The sequence below is a fragment of the Gopherus evgoodei genome, chromosome 7 (assembly GCF_007399415.2).
Source record: "Gopherus evgoodei ecotype Sinaloan lineage chromosome 7, rGopEvg1_v1.p, whole genome shotgun sequence".
Taxonomy (NCBI): domain Eukaryota; kingdom Metazoa; phylum Chordata; order Testudines; family Testudinidae; genus Gopherus; species Gopherus evgoodei.
Genome location: NC_044328.1, coordinates 36,576,069 through 36,598,257, shown reverse-complemented (window position 1 = coordinate 36,598,257; position 22,189 = coordinate 36,576,069). Strand labels below are relative to the sequence as shown.

Here is a 22,189-nt window from a genome sequence, read left to right as displayed (position 1 = left end):
GATGGAAGTTAAACACACTTCTACTCAGAGACCCTACATTTCTTCAGATGATTGAAACATCCATTACCAACTTATTGCAGGAAATACAAATGCCATTTCCTCTACTATAATTTTATTGGGAACACTGAAGACTATCTTAATATTTGCATCTGGAAGGACAGAAGGAAGGAAGAAAAGCAGAGGAGGTTGCAAAATAATTACATGTTGCACTCGCTCATTACCTCAACATACAAATACAATGGATGTATGGTCCACCAAGACTCAATTCATGCTTAATAAAATTAAACAGAAGCAGTATGAATTAGGGCAAACTCCTAGTAAGGAAAATTAAAATGGCTCCCTCTAATAACACTATATGCCCTTTGCTACAGAACAGTCTTTCTGTACTAGAACCTGATAAAATAAATATATAATTTGAAGACTTACCTATTTGACAATTTATAAATACATTGTCGCTATCTATCCACTACAAGTGAAGCAAGCAATTGATTTGCTCAATTTGAGCCAAGAGCCTGGATGTGATGGCTTTTCAGCAGAATTTTATCAGACATTTGTCAACCAATCAGTACTGATACTGTCAGAAGTCTAATGAAATATTTACAAAAGAAATAATATCATAGGACATGAGGAAAGCGATGATTACCCTAATTTTAAAAAAGACAAGGTCAGTCTTCATTGTGGCAATTGCGCCCAATTTCTCTGTTGAACACATTATAAAATTCTGACAAAGATTCTCATTTCACACTTAAACAACATTGCTCCATCAATTATTCATGCAGACCAGGAGAGTTTTATTTGCCACATACTAGGGTTAGACAATACTCGGAACATGTTCTACTTAATTCGTGACTTGCAAACAACTGGGGCTCCAGCTGCTTTCCTAAAGTTAGATGCTGAAACGATCTTTGATCAAATGGAAGGGCCATACCTCTAAGCAAACCTGAGAAAATTAGGATTTGGACCTAAATATCTGACCTGAATTGATATTATTTACACATCACCTGCGCCCTTGTTTTGACTAATAGTGTTTTCTTCTCCACTTTTCAGTTACATCAAGGAATGTACTGGGGGGTGCCCTCCATTGCCTCTACTATTTGATATAGCCATGGAACCACTAACAGCATAAATCAGACAGAAAGAATTACTATCACAATAAAGACTACAAGATTAGTCTACAGACAGATGATATTCTTCTCACTCTCAAAAATCCTTCCTCTTCGATTCCACCACTATCAACTGCAGTAAACTATTTTGGTAAGATATTACAAAATGCTAAAGCAACCAGGGTAGGGCTCCCCGCTATGTCAAGCCTCCGTGTTTCAGATATTCTAGAAGGTCCACCTTGTTTGAGTAATGCCAGAAAATAGATTGTTGCAGCATTTATAGTGGCCAAAGTGTCATTTTCCAAAAATGGAAGTCTGCTACTTCCCCCACACCCTTTGACTGACTGAGCTAACCAACACTATCCTCATGGAAAAATTGACAACATATAGGGGCACAAAATCCAACTATGAAGACACCTGACCTGGTCCTTCATGAGAGCAGCATTACAAACTGACTTCAGATAGACTGGACTTCTGATGCTTCATGGCGGCAGGAGAGAGAGGGAAACAGGGAATTACTTATCATATAATCTTCAGTAATATTTATCTATGAATATTTTGTACTGTGATACTGTTAAATACATATTGCTGTTCTGCTTTCTTTGTTGCTGTATTTGAATGTCTGCATGGAAAAAAATTTCTTTTAAAAATAAAACTGAAAAATGTTCACACACTGGACAGTTGCCTGCAGCTTTACTTTCTTCAGAACCATCTTTGCAGTGTAACTTTCTTCATCCTTTTAATAAAATTTCTAGTGCCACCTGCAGCTTTTCACTGGCTTTAAACTAACAACTGGATCATGAAACATGGTTTTATATACAGGCTAAAGATACCTGGTTCTCTCGTTTGAGCCAGCCACATTCACTATTATAACAGCCGACACGTGCAGTTTTTTTTCCACTTGTGGCTTAAACAGGTTTTTGCTCGGAACACATTGATGGCAAGAAATAAAAGTTGTCTAGAGTTGTGGGGTGTGTGTTTGTTTTAAACTAACATGTCACTTTCTCAGCACAATAGCTGCCACCTGCTTAAAAGCTCAGAAATGTCAGTTGTTAATAAAATATACTTTCAGATATCTATTTACGCTTTTATTTATGGTAAAAAAATGTCTTCATTTCTGGACTGAGCGAAGTGAAGAGAAGGGTTTTTATTTGTTTGTTTGTTTTTTAAGCACAGCAACTAATGAAATGAAACCCAACACCCTCAATTTCTCCTGGAAAGGTTACAGGCAAATAGGCTACTTTGACAAATTTTATGGGACTGGCCTCAGATCCAAAACTTCTAGTTAAGCTACACCCAAAAAAATCTTCAACACAGTAAAAATTCAACATAATATATTGTGATGTTGCACTCCGTATGCTTTATGAATGTGAATATCAAGGCAACAGACCTGCCTTTTTCCTGGACCAATATAAAGGAACCTTTTCATCACCTTCCATTGTCACAATGTAGTCTATTATTTCTGTTTAACCACGTAGTACTTTTGATGTAAACACAAGAACACTAAGCTCATATTATCATGCCAGACAGTGTATAAATAAAAATCAAAGAGAAGGTAATTTTGTTCTATTATATTAATGTCATTGCTTTGGATTAAATGCTTGTTCTGAGCATAAAGAAAAACAAAGGTAATTTTCTACTTTCTGTGTATCTACAAAAATATATAGATACCATCACACAGAAATGTTGTAACATCTTCCAATATATTAGTGTACGTCCGTTTGTTCTAAATCAGACTTATAAATACAGTTAACAGCTAAGGTTGCTAAGGGCAGACACCACCTCACTTTGACTCCCAAAATCCAGAAAACCAAAAGGTATGCCATAAAATTACATAATCATCCTCACACGTAATCATGTCAAATCACTCAAACACAATGTCCCTATCCAACGTAAATCAAAAATAATCAGCCACAGTAACCAAGAAGAGTCAATATTGTGCAAGGCTTATACCTAAACCTTAAAGGCAGGCAAGTATTCCCCCTATTTTACAAATGAGGTAACTGAGAAGTTGCACGAGGTCATTTCTGGCTGAGAATAGAACCCACATATCTATAATGGCAGACCCAAGTCTAATCCACTTAACCACCTTGCACTACAGAATCAATGTGCCATATCTAAGAGCAATCACACTAAGGAACAGAACTCAGGTATCCTTATTCCCAAGAGTCCATTTTTTGTATAGCAAGTAATTGTCGCAGCCATTGCTAATTTTAATGAAAACTACAGCATGAAAGATGTGCAGATAAAATGTGATTCACATTTTAAGATGACATCTTGACAAGAAGAGGGGCATGAAATAGCCAAAAAATCCACATTTATACTATTTCAATTGCACCTGCTACTAAAGCCTGCAGAGACTGCTTTCTAGATAATCAGAAATAGAAGAGAAACTGTTTGATATTCTGTTCCAAAATTTATTCTCTTCTTTCAGTTCATTCAAAATCTTATTTGAAGGGCAGGTGCCTGTTTGTTTGCTGAATTAATGAGACTGGTGTCATTACATCAGGATTTGTACTATATATAATATTTCAAAAGAGAGGTGACTGACAAAAGAAGTACAGAAGAATTTGCCATTAATCAGTGTCCAAAAAAAATAATGCTTTTGTTTTTACCATGCTACAAAGCTTTCATGATGTGCAACTCATTAGACTTGTAGTCTATGAGCTTTTAGGTCAAACACCTACACTGCAGTTAATTAATGTAGTATATTTATAACTTCACTTTTAAATGAGATTTTTTAGGCATACAATGGAAAAATATATAATCTATTAAAAATAGCAGTTTATATTAATATGTCTAAACATAGAAAAACAATTAACTTCTCCAGAGAGAAGCTAGCAGGCTACATATATTTCTAATTATAAGTTGTTCAGTAGGTACATACATAAATTAATAAACGGAACATAGCTGATGGAACAAGTGTCATGTAACAAGTTCGCAAGAGCAAGCTCTTTCAACACCAGGCACTTCATTTAAGTAATTCTCTCTCACCTTGACTCCCATATTCACTCAATACCATTAATGTAAACAACCAATATGTTTATAATGATATCTTTAATAGTACACTGAAATTTAATTTGAATGTGTAATCTTTCGATAAAAAGAACAGGACTACTTATGGCACCTTAGAGACTAACAAATGTATTTGAGCATAAGCTTTCGTGGGCTACAGCTCATTTCACCGGATGCATAGAATGGAACACATAAGAAGAGTATATATATACATATATACGCACATGCACACACACACACACACACACGGGTGAGCTGGAGCCAGTTCGCACCGGTTCACAGGAACCGGTTGTTAAATTTAGAAGCGGCTTTAGAACCGCTTGCTAACTGGCTTCCCTGCGAGGGAAGCTTTGATGGGCTTCGGCCGGGAAAGGTGTAATTCCTCCTCCCGGCAAAGAGGGGGCGCTGCGCTGCAGTGCAGGAGCCAAGTGGGCTGCCTCCTGGCCCTGTTGCTGCTGCTGCTCCTTGGACCTCTGGGCCCTGGGGCTCCTGCTGCTGCGTCCTGCTGCTTGGGCTGCTCCCAGCCACTCTCCTCATGTGAGTACCTGCACCCCCCGCCCACAGCCAGCCGCAGCCGCAGCCGCCCCCGCCACCCACAGACGCCCCCTGCCCACAGCCGCCCGCAGCCGCCCCCTGGCCTTCACTCCCTGCCCACAGCCGCCCCCGCCACCCCCAGCCCGCAGCCGCCCACAGCCATCCCCTGCCGCAGCAGCCCCCTGCCCACAGCCAGCTCCTGCCGCAGCCACCCACAGCCCCTGCCCGCAGCCGCCCACAGCCACCCACAGACGCCCCCTGCCCACAGCCGCCCGCAGCCGCCCCCTGGCCTTCACTCCCTGCCCACAGCCAGCCCCTGCCGCAGCCCCCCCCAGCCCCTGCCCGCAGCCGCCCCCGCCACCCACAGACGTCCCCTGCCCACAGCCGCCCGCAGCCGCCCCCTGGCCTTCACTCCCTGCCCACAGCCGCCCCCGCCACCCCCAGCCCGCAGCCGCCCACAGCCATCCCCTGCCGCAGCAGCCCCCTGCCCACAGCCAGCTCCTGCCGCAGCCACCCACAGCCCCTGCCCGCAGCCGCCCACAGCCACCCACAGACGCCCCCTGCCCACAGCCGCCCGCAGCCGCCCCCTGGCCTTCACTCCCTGCCCACAGCCAGCCCCTGCCGCAGCCACCCACAGCCCCTGCCCGCAGCCGCCCCCGCCACCCACAGACGTCCCCTGCCCACAGCCGCCCGCAGCCGCCCCCTGGCCTTCACTCCCTGCCCACAGCCGCCCCCGCCACCCCCAGCCCGCAGCCGCCCACAGCCATCCCCTGCCGCAGCAGCCCCCTGCCCACAGCCATCCCCTGCCGCAGCAGCCCCCTGCCCACAGCCAGCCCCTGCCCACAGCTGCCCCCTGCCTTCACCCCCTGCCCACAGCTGCCCCCGCCACCCCCAGCCCGCAGCCGCCCCCTGCCCACAGCCGCCCGCAACCGCCCCCTGCCTTCACCCCCTGCCCACAGCTGCCCCGCCACCTCCAGCCCACAGCCGCCCACAGCCAGCCCCTACCCACAGCCACCCCCTGCCTCCCCTGCCCGCAGCCGCCCCCTGCCTTCACCCCCTGGCTATAGCTGCCCGCAGCTACCCCCTGCCGGCAGCCACCCGCAGGCACCCTCTCCGACAGCCAAACGCAGCCACCCCCTGCCCGCAGCCGCCCCCACCACCCTCTGCCCGCAGCTGCTCTCAGCCACCCCTGCCACCATGCCGGCAGCCACCCCCTGCCGACAGCCAGCCCCTTCCACAGCCACTTGCAGCCACTCCCTGCCCCAGCCACCCCCTGCCCACAGCCAGTCCGTCTTCGCCCCCTGCCCGCAGCCGCCCCCTGCCCACAGCCGCCCGCAGCTGCCCCCTGCCTTCACCCCCTGGCTATAGCTGCCCGCAGCTACCCCCTGCCGGCAGCCACCCGCAGGCACCCTCTCCGACAGCCAAACACAGCCACCCCTGCCCGCAGTCGCCTGCAGCCAGCCCCTGCCCGCAGCTGCCCTCAGCCACCCCCTGCCACCAGCCAGCCCCTGCCCGCAGCCGCCTGCAGCCACTCCCTGCCCACAACCAGGCCCTGCCACAGCCGCCCACAGCCACCCTCTCCAACAGCCACCCCCTGCCCACAGCCAGCCCCTTCCCACAGCCGCCTGCAACCACCCCCTGCCTGCAGCCAGCCCCTTCCACAGCCACCCGCAGCCACTCCCTGCCCACAGCCACCTGAAGCCGCCCCCTGCCTGCAGTCAGCCCCTGCCACCCGCAGCCACCCCCTGCCCGCAGCCACCCCCTGCCACAGCCAGCCCCCAGCCAGCTGCAGCCACCCTCTCCCACAGCCACCCGCAGCCAGCCCCTTGCCCATAGCCGTCTGCAGCCACCCCTGCCCACAGCCACCCCGCCACCCCCTGCCCGCAGCCAGCCCCCGCCACAGCCGCCCACAGCCATTCCCTGCCCACAGCTGCCCACAACCAGCCCGTCTTCACCCCCTGCCCACAGCCACCCGCAGCCACCCCCTGCCCGCAGCCAGCCCCTGCCACAGCCGCCCACAGCCAGCCCGTCTGCACCACCTGCCCACAGCCAGCCCCTGTTGCAACTAGCCCCTGTTGCAGCCAGCCCGTGTCTCACTCCCTGCCTCCAGCTAACCCTGCCCCACGCCTGTCTGCAGCCAACTCCAGGTCTACTGGTGCCCTGCAGTTCTCAGGGCAGTAACCCTGCACACCTGCTTCAATGAGCAGGGGCAGGGAGCAGCTGGGACCCATACATGTGCACAGCCGAGGGTGACCAGACAGCAAGTGTGAAAAATTGGGACAGGGGGTGAGGGGTAATAGGAGCCTATTTAAGAAAAAGACCCAAAAATTGAGACTGTCTCTATAAAATTGGGACATCTGGTCACCCTAGCAGACCCCCAGGGAGTGGCGGGGACCCACACAGGTGAAACGGAGCTCATTTCTAGTTCAGGCCCATCCTTTTAAAAGAGAACTTTAGGTAGGGTTAACATACATCTGTATTTTCCCAGAGATGTCAGGCTTTTAGGTTCTTAAATCGCTGTCTGGGCAAAATTTAAAAATTCCTCCCGGGAAAATATGGACGTATGGTAACCCTATTGGCACAAAAAATACATACTGTGGCACATCCCTTAAATCAGAATTTTTTATAGGGAACCGATTGTTAAGATTTTAGCAGCTCATCACTGGCGCGCGCGCACACACACACACACACACCATACCAGCTCTAAGAGGCTAATTAATTAAGATGACCTGTTCTCAGCAGGAAAAAAACTTTTGTAGTGATAATCAAGATGGTCAGTTACAGACAGTTGACAAGAGGTGTAAGGATAGTTATCATAAGGAAATAGATTCAAGTAGTGTAGTGACTCGCCCATTCCCAGTCTCTATTCAAGCCAGAGTTAAGACGAAAGCTTATGCACAAAATAAATTCATTAGTCTCTAAGGTGCCACAAGCACTCCTGTTCTTTTACGGATACTTTTTACAGCTGCTACTCTGAAATCTTTTGATAGAGCATCTGCCAAAAGTAATTTTCTTTTCACAAGCACCCAACATTTGATAATGCATAGAACCTTGGTATTATCCACTTTCCAAATGAGATTAAAAGACTTCAGAACCATTACTGAATTTAATTTTACAGCAGTCCTCTAAGGTAGGTGATATTATCCCCGTGCAACCCACCAGGCATAGGAAAATAGGGCTCAATCCTAGGAATAGCCCAACTGAACTAAATAGGATTACTCACATAAGTAAGGGCTGTATGATTGGGCTCAAAATGACTGATTTAAGATCACACAGAACGTCTGCTACACAGCATGTATAAACAACATGCGAGATCCTGGACCCACCACAGTCAATGGGGTTTTGTCACTTGTGACAGGATTTCAGTCCAAGTCTCCTGTCACTGAATCTTGTCACAAGACCATCTTCCTAAAATGGCCATTTTATTCCACCCAAAAGATAATACATTCTCAAAGGTAAAAAACCTAGTTTGCAAATCCTCAATTCCAACACTGAAGCCTAATGTTTTAAGACATTTACTATTGTGCCGCAGTGATGGTTCTTTCAATTCCTCGAACAGCTATAGTCACAAAATGAGGGGAAGAAAACTTCCAAAGGAACTAGTTGAGAAAGGTTTTAAAATCAAAATCAACACTTAAACAGGCTTGTTCATTTTCGTCTGTACTGCCACAACAACTGACATAACCTATGATGTCAAAATGTAGCCCTGCACCTTCATAGCTTGAAGGCTACATGTGGTACTGTTAAGGTACCATTACAAGACTGGTTAGGGTCCAAATCCCATTAAAAGAGGTGAATGAAGTAAAATAAGAACCCACAATATCAAGAGTCAACTTAAAACATTAAAATGCTTATCAATTTCAAAGATGAACAAATTTTCAATAAAGTAAAAATTCATAACAGGCATCACTTCCTATGAAAGTTAAACAAATCCTCTTAAAATTCACATATTTCTTTTCCTAGGAAGAAGAACGTGAGAAAAGGAGATTTATTTTATGTTAACTCTGTAAGCAAAGTAGCTTAAAATCACAATTATCTACAGCTTTTGAAATTTAGAAATGTTTCCACTGTTGGTCATAATTTTGCATTCAAACTATCATCAAATAAATTTATTGTAAAAGATGTCTAAATTTTGTTTTGCCGAAGAAAAGCCTAGCTGTTACATTTTGCAGGTTCACAGAGTGTGCAACCGACTAATGGAGTAGAAGAGCTGTCATGAAAGCAGTACAACTTCTAATATGTGGGGTCTACTTTGGCAAAATAGAACAGTTAGTCCATTAGACTCACAGCTTTTAAGTCTAGGACACTTAGAAGAAACATTCCACTTACAAAAATATGTATCTTTGCTTTGTATGTAGGCTATACTATAGCAAATATCTAGAAACCTTTATTACATAAATTAGCATATGTAAACAGTAACAGTGGATCTGACCAAGTTTTTCAAAACATTCATAGCTTTATCAGGGGACAGGTAGCCTTGCAATGAAGTCACCTAATGGGGGGGAGGGCTACCTGAAAAAGGGTGCTGGAGGTTATAAAAGAGAAGGTAGTCTGAGAAGTAGGGGAGAGGGAAGAATCAGAGAGTCCATGTTCTGGATCAGAACCACATGCTGGACGGGAGGGGGAGAAGAAGGGACTCTGCTCAATCCCAAAGAACTCTCCAGAGTGGTGAAGAAACTGAGGCAAGGAAAATGGTTATAGTTGTGTTTATTATTAAGCAATGAGTAAATTGTGTTCAGAATCCTGTGCAAAGTCTATGTTTGTTTGCTTTCACTGTTGTATGCCTCTGAAGAGTTAAACTGTAAACTAGAAAAATTATACATCGGGTGAGATTCTGGGTTACATGCAAGAGTTGCTGAGGAGGTTTGGGGGAGTCAGCACTACTTTCAGGACTTAGACAATTCCTACTGCCAAAAGGGGTGTCAGACATAAGATCTGCTCCTGGTGTGCCTCTCTAGAGCTCTACAGTCAGGTACAGTTCCTAAATTCTGCCCGGCCCCAACAAGCCAAAAGCATGTGCAGTTCAGCATTTCGATCCCCCTCGCAGCAGTCTGGCAAGTGTCCAGCCAAGGATGTTCAACCAGTTCTGTGATAATATAGTGCCTAGACACAATGGGGGGAGGAGGGGATTCTATGGTGGCCTCAAGCACCATCATAATACAAATAATTCGTATGAGAAACTCAATTAGCAAGAAATAAATAAAACTTTAAAAAATACATGAAAGAAAAGTGTGTAAATAACATTTAAAAATTTTAACTAATGAAAAGTCATACTTTAAGCCACTTTGCAAAAGGTTTAAAAATAATGCAGATCTGGCTTGCCAAGTTCCAATGCACATAAAAAGGAGAAACTTGACAACACAAATCCTTGGAGAACAGCATTTATGCCAGAAACTGTAACAAATCTGCAGTGTTACAAATGCAATACCACATTGATAAAAAGCACTGTAAACATTTCCATTTTGAAAAAAAATAAATTTTAATAACTAATGCATTTTCTACTAGGAATCAGAAAACATACACACACACACACACACACACACATATAAAATGACTACTGAAGAATCTCAACAAGAGATCTAAATATAAAAGAGTCAGCATTAAAGTTAAAGCAGAAATTCTTAATCAGAGTACCAACACTAGTAGATTCTCTGGTACTTAAAGGAAACTTTGGGGAAGGGCAGAAGTGGACCTTTAGATAGGACAACTCTGTGAAGTAAGTCCTATTTTTATGTGTCATCCAGAACATGGTTTACGAAATTATGTATTTAGACAGTTAATTAAAGTCTTAGGGAAATCTACATCTGGTATTGCCAGCCACAAAAGTAAGGATGACAACAAAGAAATGTCTAAGCACAAGGGGGAAAAAAGGAAAGCAGGAAAAGCTTCTCTCTTACATGTTAGGAAAAGGGAAATTTATTTTTGAACTGTTAAATCCTGAATTCCCTCTCCTCTATCCATTTGAAGACAGGTAGCATATCATTTGAAATCTCTTAGAAACTACAACTTTCCTAAGAAACTGCGTTCTCCACCCTCTTAATGTATAGAAATCTACCACAATGTCACTAAAGTTAACAAAAACACCCCCTCCCATTTTCACCCTAACTTAGGGTAAGTAAAATCTGAAACAAATAAAATCTTTAGCTTTTTTATCTTTAACCATATTATATTCCACATTTGCAATACCAGCAAATGTAGTAATGAGAAAATATTTAACATAGTAAGTCAAAGTGATCATATAAATACTATAAGTCAATTTTAACTATCTATCCTGGTCTGTTAAGTTCCAGTTTGCAAACTTCATACCTGCAATAAGTTACTAATTCACAGGGCAGGCACTACACACTGCCACAAATGTAGACAAGGCCACAGGAAGTACAGGAGACTGTTCTTCCCATATCTTAAACTACAATTTGTAATACTGTTAGCGCTGAAGAAACACCACACTGAATTTGTTGTATGTAAATGTTAGGGTTATCCCCACAATCAAGTTCTCATAACTGTTAAAAGACAACAAACGTAAAGAAAATATTTTGGGCTTTCAACTAAAAGTCACAGATTCTTCTGTCTTACTTCACACCATAAGCTGCTTGGAAAGATTTCATGAACGAGATAAAATGTTAATTCTCAAACTTCATTGCACTGCGACCTCATTCTGACAATAACAATTACTACACAACCCCAGTAAGGGAGACTGAAGTCTGAGCCTTCCCTAGCCTCACCCTGCGGGGATGGGAGGGGAGCCAAAGACCTACTGTCCTGAGTGGTGTAGGCCAAAGCTGAAGCCCAAGGGCTTAGCCCCAGGCAAAGGGCCTGTAATCTGAGCTCCACTGCCCAGACCCCAGCAAGTTTAAATGGGGTCCCAACTCTCTTTGAGCACTGCTCTGTTAAGCTAATGTAAACCTGCGGGAAGTATTTCATTTGCTGTTGTGGAGAACATATTCCGTACCTGTCTCTTCAGGTATGATCAGATATCAGCCCAAAGAGCTCTAAGGCCTGGTCCACACTACGCTGTTAAATCGATTTTAATAGTGTTAAATTGATTTAACGCTGCACCTGTCCACACTACACTGCTCTTTATATCGATTTAAAAGGCTCTTTAAATCGATTTCTGTACTCCTACATAACGAGAGGAGTAACGCTAAAATCAATATTACTATATCGATTTAGGGTTAGTGTGGACGCAAATCGACGTTATTGGCCTCATTATTTTATAGTAGCTACCCACAGTGCACCGCTCCAAAAATTGACGCTAGCCTCGGACCACGGATGCACACCACCGAATTAATGCGCCTACTGTGGACGCGCACAATCGACTTGATAATATCTGTTTTATAAAATCAGTTTAAGCTAATTCGAATTTATCCTGTAGTGTAGACGTACCCTAAGAATGTATGAAAACATAATAGGCACTAACAGCAAACAGGAAAATAAATTAACTTCTTATCTGTCACAATGTAAAGTGGCAAACTAACAAGCTAAGCTTTGCTAAGAGCTACCAGAATAGCTTTGTATAAGATTGTAACCCATTTCTAAACTAAGTCTTCATTAATATCTAATATCACAAACCTAATTTTTTCCTCATATCTCCCCACGGATCTATACGCCAGATACTTTTTAATTTCCTTATTTAAAAATAAAAGGAGCTGTTGAAACAATCCATTTGTGTTAAGTGACTGGTAACCACAACACAAGCAAGGAGATGGGTTTTGTTCTAACAGATGCATCACTGATGTGCATATTTCTTAGTTTTCTATGCTTCAAACAGGAAATTCCTTTCAATGAAGGACTATAATACAGTTTGTTCTTAAAATGTCCATTTTACCATGTGTAAGTTTGAGCGTACACAACTGAGGAATATTTACCTATTCATTCTTGTTTCTCAGTGACCTTTTGGAGTTTTCATGTTGACAAAATGCTCAGTTGCAGAAACATATTTTAAAAACCTATGTGCCATAGAATAAAAAATTCCATATATTGCACAAGTAGTTTTGCAATGGCAGAGCATGTTCTGCAAGCATTGAAGAAAATAATAAGCCAGAACATTAATCAAAATTATTTAGTTTCTTTAGTTTTATTATTCATTTCATGGTCTTGCCAGGACTTTCTGCAGGCTGAAAATAAATATTCATGAAACCGCCTACATAGAATCCTTCCTAGTTTTGTGCAGTGGTTAAAGTTGAAGAAAAGACCCAGAAGAGGTCAAACCAATTTTGGTTGTGGTGTTCGTGAGTCTCCAAGTCAAGTGACTATGCAAAAGCATCTTGCTGAGACAGGATCAGAACTTGAATTGCATTAGTTCAGTGACCTTCTCTCCCTTTTTGGGATGCATCTTGTGCTCAGGAATCTTAGGTTTCATTTACAAAAGGAAGGCTCAAGCTATGGTTCCCAAGTATGGGATCAGCTAACTGAAGCAGTGATATTTGCCTGAGAGCCTGAAGCAATTTCACAGGGATTAGAAGCAGCACAGGCGCTGGAGACGAGAGAGGCATTCATGCCCTCCCCTTTAAACAGGGGCCATAGACCTCCCCACTGATTTAAAAATCTGAACAGGTTCACAGCTGAGAGAGAACATACCACGGGCCAGCTGGCATCTGAGTCACTCTGCATTGTGCTGCATGCTGGGCCCTCACCTGCCAGCTACTGAAACTGCAGCAGCAGCTCCTCTCATTGCCAGGAACCAGCCAGGTCCGGGAAGTAGGATGGCCTGTCACCCAAAAGCAAGGGGCTAGCCAGCAGAGAGTATAAAGTAAACAGTGGGGGTGAGGAGATGGCTCTGAAAGGTTCAGGCTGGTGGGTGACTTCCCTTCAGTGTTCCAGGAAGGTCAGGCTGGTGGGGCAGGCACCTGGGAGGCGAAGAGAAAGGTTTGTTTGCCTCACAGTATTACTGGCCCAATTTCCCCATGGAAACAACACAACTGAAGATTTCTTTCATTTGGCAGATCAGTGTCTGGAAGGTTATTCCTCACTGTTCTCGGGGGGACCAGGAAGTTACTTTCTAGCATTGGGTGGAGATGTGAATGGATGTAGTTCCCAGGTGATTTCTGTGCTTCTCCCTCTACCCACCAACCTAATAACAAAAGCACTCAGGAAGGAGAGTGACATTTTGTTTTATATCCTAGAACAACATGCAAACCACAGCCAAAGTTCCTTCCTGTCTCGTCTTCTATCGCCTTTCCTCAGAGAGACCCTCGGTCTTCTTTTATACTCCTGAAGTTAAACCTTCATCTCATATGGCTGCCCACAGTAAGGTCAATAAAATGGCTCTGCACTTTCACGCAGGATCTGATGTCTGAGCCAGAGGCAAAGGAAGGTATGTGATTCTGAGCATGGTAAGGGCTATCACTGAACAGAACACACACAGGGCTGACTTGTAATTTTCCCTCTTGGGATGGGAAGCTACACCTCTGGTTATTCTATTCACATGGAAGCCAAATTTGAGTGGCATTGCAAACAAAGCCCGATGCCAGCTCTGTCCATATATCTATTCAAGTGACACCATCATAGGACCTAATCACATCAGCCACGCCATCAGGGGCTCGTTCACCTGCACATCTACCAACAAGATATATGCCATCATGTGCCAGCAATGCCCCTCTGCAGTGTACATTGGCCAAACCGGACAGTCTCTACACAAAAAAATAAATGGATACAAATCTGACATCAGGAATCACAACATTCAAAAGCCAGTGGGAGAACACTTCAACCTCTCTAACCACTCAGTGACAGACTTGAAGGTGGCAATTTTGCAACAAAAAAACTTCAAAAACAGACTGCTGAACTCGAATTAGTATGCAAATTAGATACAATTAACTCAGGCCTAAACAGAGACTGGGAATGGTTGGGTCATTACACTAATTGAATCTATTTCCCTATGTTAAGTTCTCCTCACACCTTCTATGGGTCATCTTAATTACCACTTCAAAAGTTTTTTTTCCTCCTGCTGATGATAGCTCATCTCAATTGATTAGACTCTTCCTGTTGATATGCATACTTCCACCTTTTCATGTTCTCTGTATGTATAAATATCTCCTGTCTGTGTGTTCCATTCTATTCATCCGAAGAAGTGAGCTGGAGCTCACGAAAGCTCATGCTGAAATAAATTTGTTAGTCTCTAAGGTGCCACAAGTACTCCTGTTCTTTTTGCAGATACAGAATAACACGGTTGCTACTCTGAAACATTGCAAACCTGTGCACCAGGTCACAATGCCATTCAAATGTACGCTCCCCCCGCCCCGCCCCATCCACCACACACAATGTTGCAGTCTTTCCAGCACCACTGATGAGCAACCGTTAATCTCGTTTAATATATCTCTCTCACATCCTTTTAAATCACAACTTTTTCCCTATTTCCCCATCTAGTTTTAAATTTTTTTTAGGATTATCTTTCCCCTTCTCTCTCAGATACCTCTTCCACTCTCTGTCACCATCTGTTTTCCTCCTAACTGCCTTCCCAACTCATTTATTTGGCCCCACATTTTCTTCATTTCTCCTACATTCAATTGTTTGCCCATCCACTTCACTACAGAGAGTCACAAGGGGAGAAGGTGGTGACAGAATCAATTACTGCACTTGGGATCTTTTTCCTGAGACAGCTGGGAAATTATTGGAAGACTGCGTCTCTTACTATCCTGCTCTCCTGTGGAACTGGTGGGGAGGGTTCCTTTTCCCCCCTCTCCCCTGGGAGAGAAGGAAAACTAAAAGAGGAAAATCTTGTACAGAATAGGCAGACATTTCTCCATTCAGGTGCCGATGCTGCTCCACAGACTAGTGGGAAGGCTAAGAACCCCCTGAAACTTCGAAACTGACACCAGCTCCTCCTGACACAGCTGTTTCAGACTCCAGGGTCGGGAGAGTCCTCATTTCACAAGCTATTAAAAAGAGTGAAAACTGTACCTCTGATCCCTCAGGCAAAGAACAAGGAGAAAGAAAGGGAGAAGAGCTCTCTCTTTGCTTTTGCCAGAAATAGTGCAGCTGAGCTCTATACACAGCATCTTGGAAAGATTCTCTTTAAAAATAAACATGGCTCAGACAGACTTTATGGTTCCTTGAGTATGCTGTGAACCATCAAAGATGAAGCACAAATGCAGTGCAATTTTAGAACAAGTGTATCTTATGACAGTGCCTTAACATACAACCACACAAGTCACAACTGCTGTAAGACAAGACCACAGTACACACAGTGAACAGTACAGGTTTTTTTGGTATAGGAATTTATAACTCATTTTCTGAGGAGGAAACTGTAAACCTGAAAGGTAGAATAATTTTGGAGCAAGGACTGTTGCTGAGCTCTGAATTCCAGAATCATTATATCTTTACAAGCCTACTAATTAATCCCATGGCAATAAATTTACTATCTCCAATGGCTGAACTCATAAAGCTTATATCTTGGCAAGTGAATTCCTCAGAATTTTTCCTTTTATTCTAAAAATGGCCCAGGAAATTAAATGCAAGAATCTAGAGTGGTTTCAATCCAAAACTCCAGATTCAAATATTCCTGAGTTTATAAATTGCTGGGGGTGAAAGCTGTTTTCAGGGTAGTGTCAGAATCTAGTCAGATCCAACTCTCATAACTGAGCTGTATCTCCATAATGGACTGATACAACACAATGAACACAACACTCCCATACACCACACGCTCTTCCTCTCTCCTCCCCCCTGCCCAAAGTTACCCTCTCTCTTATTAGTGTAGGTGGGAACAGAGAGAGGGTTCTTTTCAAAATTCAGAGCTGAATTTTGCATTTTGGATCTAGCTTTACAAAAAGGTGACTATTAGTGCAACATTAAGTTTGCAAAGACAAGCTCTCAAAATAATAAAAATTTTATTTTTTCCTCCCACAATTTAACTATGCCAAATTGCACACATGTAGTATTTTCTACTTCATCTCTTGAAAAATGTAAATGTCCAGGTATTATTCATTACTAGTGCCTACTATAAAACACAAAGGACATGTAGTTAAGCCAACTTGTCATCACAATAGAAGCCTTAATTTACCACATTCCTTGACTTGAGTATTTCATTTCAAGACCTTAATGTGGCAATTATAGTACAGAGGCTCTAATTTAATTGTAATTAAGGTGATTATCTATTATTACAAATAGCCTTTTGCTGTCCAACCCTTCAAATTACTTCACAAGTGTGTATTCTAGCAGTTTGTTTTATAAATGTTACACTTGTGCTACCACAATAATCAGTTATGACTCATCAAACTCAACTTCCTACTGTTAAATGCAATTGACTTGTTGTGTGTGAAGTCTATATTTGTTTGAAAATACAACAGTAAATGGCTACAAGTTAAGCATCTGACTCTACAGCTTACTCACATTGATACCATTCACTTCAACAGAACTGGCACTAAAAAAAGACGGTTACTCACCTTTCTAACTGTTGTTCTTCGAGATGTGTTGCTCATATCCATTCCAATTAGGTGTGTACACGCCACGTGCACGATCGTTGGGAGATTTTTACCCTATCAACACTTGGTGGGTTGGTTGAGGCGCCCCCTGGAGTGGCGCCTTTATGGCGCCAGATATATGCCCTGGCTGACCCAGCGCCCCCTCAGTTACTTCTTGCTGGCTACTCCAACGGAGGGGAAGGAGGGTGGGTTTGGAATGGATATGAGCAACACATCTCGAAGAACAACAATTACAAAGGTGAGTAACCATCTTTTCTTCTTCGAGAGCTTGCTCATATCGATTCCAATTAGGTGACTCCCAAGCCTTACCTAGGCGGTGGGGTTGGAGTGAGATATTATGAAGTGAAGAACCGCTGAAGCAAATGCATCAGCCCTGGACTGCTGCACGTAGTGGGCGGCGAAGGTGTACCCCAAAGACGAAGTCGCTGCCCTACATATCTCCTGTATGGGCACATGCGCCAGGAAAGCAGAGGATGAAGCCTGAGCCCACGTGGAGAGGGCAGTGAGGTGTGTAGATGGGACATCAGCCAAGTCATAGCACACATGGATGCATGATGTGATCCAGGACAAGATGCGCTGGGAGGAGACCAGAAGGCCCTTCAGCCAGTCTGCCACAGCAACAAACAGCTGTGATGTTTTCCTGAAGGGTTTCATTCACTCGATGTAAAAGGCCAGGGCCCTGTAAATGTCTAGGGAGTATAGCTGTTGCTCCCGTCGAGAGGCGTGTGGGCTCGAGTAGAAGACAGGGAGGAATATGTCCTGGTTGCCATGGAAGGCAGACACCACTTTAGCAGCTATACCTTCTCCTTGTGGAACAGTGCCTGAGTGCCCTGAGCTCGGACATGCGCCTCGCCAAGGTGATAGCTACGAGGAAGGCTGTCTTCCAGGAAAGTACAGGAGCAAGCAGGTGGCCATCGGCTCAAATAGGGCACCCATGAGTCTGGATAGGACCAGGTTAAGATCCCACGTAGGGACCAGTTGTCAAATTCATGGGGACAGGAACTCCAACCCCTTGAGAAATCTGCTGACCATTGCATTGGAGAAGACCGTGCGTCCGCTTTCACCCGGGTGGAAAGCCGAAATAACTGCCAGGTGCACCCTGATGGAAGATATTGCCATGCCCTGTTGCTTTAAAGACAAGAGGCAGTCCAAGATGAGAGGTACTGATGCCTGTAGGGGGGGTCGTACGATTCCTAGCACACCAGCAGGAAAAATGCTTTCACTTGGTTAAGTATGTGGATCTGGTAGAGGGCTTCTTGCTACCCAAAAGGATCTGCTGAACTGAGTGAGAACAGCACAGCTCAGACTGATCTAGCCATGCAGCATCCACACTGTGAGGTGGAGAGATTGCAGGTCAGGATGACAGAGTTGATCGTGATCCTGAGTGATCAGTTCTGGCCACAGCAGGAGTGCAATTGGGGAGTCTACCAACAGCTCTAGGAGAGTGGTATACCAGGGCCGTCTGGGCCACACCGGGGCAACCAGAATCAGATGGGCTCTGTCCCTGCGCAGCTTGATTAGGATCCTGTGGACTAGCGGGAATGGAGGAATGGCATAGCACAGGTGATCCTTCCACTGAATTAGGAAGGAGTCTGAGGGGGAACCTGGAGAGCGCCCTTGGAGAGAGCAGAACACCTGGCATTTCCAAGTCTCATGAGAGATGAATAGGTCTAACAGGGGAAAGCCCCACGTCAGGAAGACAGAGTGGATGATGTCTGGGCGAAACAATCACTCGTGAGCCTGGAATGATCTGCTGAGGTGGTCCACTAAGGTGTTCTGGACCCCTGGGAGAAATGACGCTACCAGATAGATCGAGTGGGCTATGCAGAATTCCCACAGATGAGTGGCCTCCAACAGAGGGGGGGGAAAGACAACACTCTCCCTTGCTTTTTGATGGAAAACATGGCCATAGTGTTGTCTGTGAAGACTGCAACACAATGGCCTTGAATTTGCTCTCAGAATGCTTGACACGCCAGGCACACTGCTCTGAGTTCCCGTACGTTGATGTGCAGGGATAACTCTCCTGCCAACCATAGCCCCTGTGTATGGAGATTCCCGAGGTGGGCTCCCCATCCCAGAGATGATGCATCCATGACTAGGGACACGGAGGGCTGCAGGGCATGAAATGGCAACCCTTCGCACACTGATTTGGGGTCCAGCAACCAGCCTAGAGTGGCTATTATCCCTGGCGGGATGGTAACCACCGTGCTCAAGCTGTCCCAAAATGGGCGGTATACTATTGATAGCCAGGCTTGGAGTGGACATAGTCGCAGCCTGGCATGCCTGGTCACAAACATGCAAGAGGCCATATGTCCGAGGAGACATAGGCATGTTTCCACGGCCGAGGTCAGGAAGCTTTGCAGGCTGTGAATGATGTTTACCAGGGATTGGAAGCGTGATTCCAGCAGAATTGCCCGAGCTAGGCCTGAGTCTAATACTGCTCCTACGAATTCTATCCTCTGGATTGGTACCAGGAGGCCCAGCCGATTTAACATGTTCATGGTGAACTGAACATGAGACTGGATCTGATCCCTGGAGCGACCCAGAATAAGCCAGTTGTCGAGATATGGGAACACTTGGACCCATTGTCGACGAAGGGAGGCAGCCACCACAGCCATGCATTTGATAAACACTCTGGGGGCTGTGGATAGGCCAAAAGGAAAGACGGTGAATTGAAAGTGCTGTTGATTGACCACAAAGTGAAGGAAGCGTCTGTGCACTGGGTAGATCACAATGTGGAAGTATGCATTCTTCATGTCTAGGGCGGCGTATCAGTCTCCAGGATCTAGGGAAAGAAAATGGTCCCTAGTGAGACCATGCGGAACTTCAACTTTACCATAAATCTGTTGAGTCCGCGTAGGTCCAGGATAGGCCGAAGCCCATCTTTGGCCTTGGGGATTAGGAAGTAGCAGGAATAAAAACCCTTGCCCCTTGATTCTCCCGGAACCTCCTCTATCACTCCCAAAGCCAGGACTGATTGGACCTCCTGTAGAAGGAGATGCTCATGAGAAGGGTCCCTGAAGAGGGATAGGGACGAAGGGTGGGAAAGCAAATTGGAGGGAGAATCTCCTTTCCACTGTGCTTAGGACCCAACAGTCTGATGTTATGTAGGACCATGCACGGAGGAAATGGGAGAGACGATTCTGGAAAGACAGGAAAGGATCATGAATGGAGACTGGTACTCCATCCTCAGGTGCACCTTCAGAAGTTCTGCTTAGGCCTTGCCAATGGCTTGGGAGGGCCCTGGCCTTGGCTGGCTTGGTGTCCATTGTGTTTCCTTTTACCACCTCGGCCACGTCTTCTAAAGGAGTCCTGTCTCTGCCGAGGGGAAGGGTATGACCTCTAAGGCTGTGGTCTGAAGGGCCTTCTCTGCGTTACTGGGGTATGCATTCCCAGAGAGCGCATGATCATTCTTGAGTCCTTCAGACTCTGCAGCCTTGAGTTTGTCTTCTCGGAGAATAGGCCCTAACCATCAAAGGGCAGGTCCTGGAGGGTCTGCTGTAACTGCGATGGTAAGCCAGAGACCTGCAGCCACGAGATGCGGCACATGGCTATGCCCGAGGCCAGGGTCCTAGCTGCCGAATCTGCCGTGGCCAGAGAGCCTTGTAGAGAGGTTCTGGCCACCTTCTTGCCCTCCTCTACTAGAGCCCCAAATTCCTCTCTGAACTCCTGTGGAACCAACTCTTTGAATTTCTCCACAGGGTGCCACGAATTATAGTCATATCGGCTCAGGAGTGCCTGCTGGTTGGCCACCCTGAGCTGCAAGCCTCCGGCCGAGTACACCTTGCGCCCAAACAAGTCTAGACATCTAGTGTCCTTTGATTTAGGCACCGGGGCCTTCTAACCATGCTGCTCCTTCTCGTTGACCGAAGCCATGACAAAGGAGCATGGTTGGGGGTGCGTATAGAGATACTTGTCATCCTTTGAAGGGACAAAGTACTTCCTTTCCACCCCCTTGGCCCCATAGAGGCTGAGGAAATCCAGGGCTTCTTTCCTGAACCAGTGAACAACAAATGTTTGCTGGAGGGTTACCTGCACCTTCACATGAGGCCCTACTGGTAAGCATACAGGAAGGGAAGCATTTCCAAAACATGCTGGGTATTTCAAGGGAAAGAGAGCATATGAGCTTCTGGACATTGTGAACCAGGATAGTAGAGTTTAAACATTTAACCAGAACCGTTGCTGCCATAAGGACAGTGGAATTGCGGGATTGCTGCTGGTACAGGTAGTGCACTATCCACACAGGCATTGTACCAGTGGAGGAGCATCAAGAGCAGAGGTAGTTTAAACTAACCAACAGAAGTTCATGGTTTGGTAGCTGATTTTCAGGAGCAAGATGAAAGGGCAGGCATGAAAAAGAACTCAAAATTGAGTATGGACTCACACAAGGCTGTGCCAACAGAAGGCAAGTTTTATTCGTAAAACTTGGCAATGTAGACCAAGACTACATCTAAAACAACAGCTCTACACTAGTAGAATAGAATTGCTATCTGCAGAATCATTGACTGTTAACGATCCTCTGTGACATTGCACTCCATGTGCTTTATGAAAATATGCTTGGAGTGTGAATATAATGTAACTGGAATGCTTTATGCAAAAGGTCTCTTGTAAGGTGTAATTACAAAGCTTATACAGTATCTCCCGACTTAAAATCATCTCAGTTAACATTGTTTCGTTGTTAAGTCGCTGGTCAATTAGGGAACATGCTTGTTTAAAGTTGTCCAATGCTCCCTTACAACGTCATTTGGCAGCTGCCCGCTTTGTCCACTGCTTGCAGGATTCTCTAGAAGAGCAGCCCCTCATTGCTGCATACAATATTAAACTGTTTGTTTAAAATTGTTTGTTTAAAACTTATACTGTATGTGTATTGTGACAAAGTTCCTCCTCTATCTTGGTGGGTCCTCCGCTTATTGGCGGATTTTGCAAGCCTCAGAGATCTTCCTGTGATGGATCAGAAGTTGGGAGGTTTCGGGGGGAACCCAGGCCCGCCGTGTACCCCAGGTTCCAGCCCAGGGCCCTGTGGACTATAGCTACCTAGAGTTCCTTCTGGAGCAGCTACACGACAGCTACAATTCCCTGGGCTACTTCCCCATGGCCTTCTCCAAACACATTCTGTATCCT

At 45.3% G+C, this 22,189-nt stretch overlaps 1 protein-coding gene and 1 long non-coding RNA gene across 2 annotated transcripts in view; one reads left to right on the top strand and one right to left on the bottom strand.

Annotated features, from left to right (window-relative positions):
• Nucleotides 1-22,189, bottom strand: part of SGMS1 (sphingomyelin synthase 1) — a 207,219-nt gene that overhangs the window by 122,077 nt on the left and 62,953 nt on the right. The window lies entirely within an intron of this gene.
• On the top strand, nt 9,341-20,013 carry LOC115654458. Its single transcript, XR_004001194.1, has 3 exons — nt 9,341-9,352; nt 15,836-15,841; nt 19,811-20,013. It is a non-coding gene; the product is annotated as an uncharacterized LOC115654458 (long non-coding RNA).